Source organism: Paramormyrops kingsleyae, chromosome 18 (assembly GCF_048594095.1).
Source record: "Paramormyrops kingsleyae isolate MSU_618 chromosome 18, PKINGS_0.4, whole genome shotgun sequence".
In the NCBI taxonomy this organism is placed as follows: Eukaryota; Metazoa; Chordata; class Actinopteri; order Osteoglossiformes; family Mormyridae; genus Paramormyrops; species Paramormyrops kingsleyae.
Window position 1 is genome coordinate 18,895,690 of NC_132814.1, and position 3,480 is coordinate 18,899,169.

Consider the following 3,480-nt stretch of genomic DNA (forward strand, 5'->3'; position numbering starts at 1 on the left):
CACGGTTCGTTCCGGGCCTGCCCCTCCCTGCACCCTGATCTGTCCCTCTCAGTCTGTTTTATGGGTGACGGCTCTTTTGGGTCAGTCTCTGCGCGGTGTACACTCCTCCTGCCCAATATGACGTGGAGAACCCAACAAATCTGAGATTGCCAAAATCCCAGACGCTCTTTTCCTTCGGGAATTCTGCCCTGAATAGTTCACCAGACGGGCCTGTCTGCAGGGAATTTCAGAGTGCACAAGCCCCTTTGGTTGCTGAAAACTTTCACTTCCAGGTGTGTGTGGTTTTTGTCTGCAGAGAGCAGAAAGGCTTCAGCTTGGAAATTGTCAGCAAGTGTCACGTCTCAAAGTGCAGCGGCCAGATTTTCCAAGTCCTCTGTTGATGTACCTGACTTTTAAAAACAGCTCTTCCTGCAGTTTTCTGGTTTGTTCTGTCCCTTGAGTCCTTAATGATTAAAAAGAACAAATAGAGTAGTCAGATTTTTGAACAAAACAGAAGACAAAAATAAAATAAGCATTATTTGGTGTGAATTCTCCATCCATTCTTAGTATAAAAAATGGGTGAAATTCCCATAGTGGGTGAAGTGTGTAACAACCCCCATCAGTGCATAAGTGAGATGGTGTTCTACAGCTAAGGTGCGTTCAGGGGCTTGACATGGGACTTTGGTCAAATTGGTTGTATTTAACCTGAAAGGGATGTGATGCTGTGAGCACCCAGCTGCATGTGCCCAAACCATCACATGGGCCTCGCTTGAGGAATCAGAGTTATTCGTGTAATTTCATCAGTTACAGAACTGAAGCTATAAGGTTGTTGGTTCAAGTCCCCTCTGTGGTTTAACCAAATTAATGTGATGTGAAACCTCTTGCAACCTGCTGTATAACACCTCTCTCTTCCTCCCTGACCAAATTGACCGTGGCCCAGGCTTGACTCGAAATGGATCATTGATATTCAGATTCATCTCAGCAATCTGACCCCGTTTCCCCCTACCATGAGCGACCCGGAAGTCCTCTGCCTTATGTTGTGTGACGAGGATTATGAAGGTTTCCTGGATGGCTGGAAAAGGGATGGTGGGACAGCCACCTCCCTCAGGCCCCCCCCCCCCCCCCAGATGCACGGTACGTCTTTTTCATGCTCCGACTTTGAAAAACACTTCCACCATGCTCTGAGACAAAAGAACATGAAAGGAATGTTTCTATAGGGACATTTCTTTATGGAGCCAGGGAGCGAGGGCAGCCAGAAAGGGGGAGGGGACCTAGACACACAGTCGCTGTGTTTTTTCTAAATCCAGAGGCACCATCCTTCACCATGGGGCAGGAGGATGTCCGCGTGAGCGTGAGCGCCACCCAGATGCCAGCCCCTGCAGCGCACCACCGCTGCCCAAGCCACTGCCCGCGGCATCAAAGCGGGCCACAGCTGGGAAGAAAAATTGGGGCCCGCACCTGCGCCGCCGTAATTAATACCAGCTTTGTGGTCCAAAAATAAATCAGGATCTTAGGAATACTTTTCCGTTCGGGGTCAAAATCTCCTTCCTCCGTCGGAATTAATCACGCCGCCAGCTTCCCGGGCCTTCGTGGCCGGCCAGCGCTTTGTCTCCACGTCCGCCGTCGGTCGTGAAACACCGACAACGACAACAACAAAAAAACAGCACACGTGATTTTGCATGTTTCATAATTAGCCAGACCCTCCCCCCCCCCCCCCACACCCCAGCCAAATATGCGGTGATGAATGGATGGACCCTTTGTGTTCATTTGTCATGCTCTGCGGATTCGCCCGAGACAGAGGACATGTGATGTTTGGGGGGTGGGGGTGGGGGCAGACACAGATACCAGGCTCAAGGTCAGAGAATGAAGAAGAACAGTCAAGGTCAAGGTCCAGCTCACGCACCGGCGCATTGGTGCATCAAATCCCAGCCAGACGGCTGCTCTATGCTCACTTTACTCAAAGGTACAACAGCAATGTCCTCGTACTCCTAAAGCCCAAACATAGAACAAAATGTCACTTTGTTAAACCATAGAATATTTTGGACAGTCCTTCTGAAAATACTAGTACTTACAGAGGCACTGTGAGCATTTGGGGGAGCTCTACAAGGATGGAGAGGGATCAGTTGGTGGCTGATTTATACCTGGAAAACCACAGTCAGATGGAACACTGTTTGGATGAAGGGTCTCTGGTGAAATGAAAACACATAGCTGACAATGACCACAACGGCTCTCCTCTGGTCCCCAGCCAATGGACCGCAACTGTTTGCACCTGCTACATGTCAGTGGCTCACAACCGCCAGCCTCTGGTTCTGGCCAATGCAGCATGACCATGCGCATCTGTTCCCAGTCAACAGGCCACAGCAGCTCACCTCTGGTCCTGGTCAGTGGACCACAACTGCTTGGCTCTGGTCCTGGTCATTTGTTATTACTCACCTTATCGTGGCATGTGGAAGGTTGAGCAAATATGCTAACTCGCTACTTAGGCTGCCTATTTTATTCTTTTAAAATGACCACTTAGGCAAAATAGAAGAAATTCCCCACAACGTATAAAGCGGACACTCCATTTGGCAAGCGAGCGGTCGCTGTCCGTTTCTTCCCCTCTTTACTCTTCTCCTCTCTGACTGATGCGTCGCGATCGATCGCCTACCGTCGCCCATTTATTATTTATTTTCACCTTTTCTCGTTTCGGAGCCGCGGAACAAAGGAGCCGGCCGGCGGACGCTCTTACGCGGCTCCTGCTTGCTCGATTAGAGCCCCGCTCTTCTGAATGCGAGACAATTAGAAACTAATTTATTTTCGCATTACGACTCGGCCGGCCCCAGACCTATATTTATAGATCTATCCTTCTCAATTGTGTCATTTGCATAATGGGACACAATGAGTTTGAAAATGTCGCCCCGTGGGGCAAAAATTAGATTGAAACCCGGAGACGGAGAGAGAAATTTATTTACTGCTGTTTTGGGAAAATTAATGGTGCATTTTTTGTTTTTATAATGTTATTTAATGATGCAATTCGTCTAATAAAAAGAACATTTTTAACATTTATGTATTTTCTTTTACATATCAAGAGACCCAGTGGGCCAATGCAAATACGTCTGTCCCGTGATCACAACGCTCGGGGCTGTCTGCATTGTAATGTAGATCTTTCCGGTTGTTTTTTTTTATCCTTGACTAGTGATAGTGTAACTTTCAAATAGTTCCCTCCTGGTGAAAACAGGAGTATGTTTTTTTTTTTCTTGTCCTGACACAAAAGGTCCTGCTTATGTCTGGTCAGGTTTTCTCATCTAATTTTTCTTGTTGGTATACGGAGATTAATGCCGGTAAACCTCGCTCACCTTACAAGGATTTCCAAGGATTTATAAGTGATACTAGTAATACAAAAAATGTACACAGTCCTGGTTTATTTGGAGTTTGGTAAATTTACTTTTGTAACTCCATGGATTAGGGATCTGAGGATGTGTCTGGAAGGTTGTTGGTTCAAGTCCCTTGGCCAGCTGAGTC

General features: G+C 47.4%; 1 long non-coding RNA gene across 1 annotated transcript; it reads right to left on the minus strand.

The window, feature by feature from the left end:
• Positions 1 to 259: 259 nt before the first annotated feature.
• On the minus strand, positions 260 to 1,945 carry LOC111837042 (uncharacterized). Its single transcript, XR_002836554.2, has 3 exons — positions 1,883 to 1,945; positions 386 to 442; positions 260 to 289 (listed from the first exon to the last, which is right to left on the minus strand). It is a non-coding gene; the product is annotated as an uncharacterized lncRNA (long non-coding RNA).
• Between the last annotated feature and the right edge of the window lie 1,535 nt (positions 1,946 to 3,480).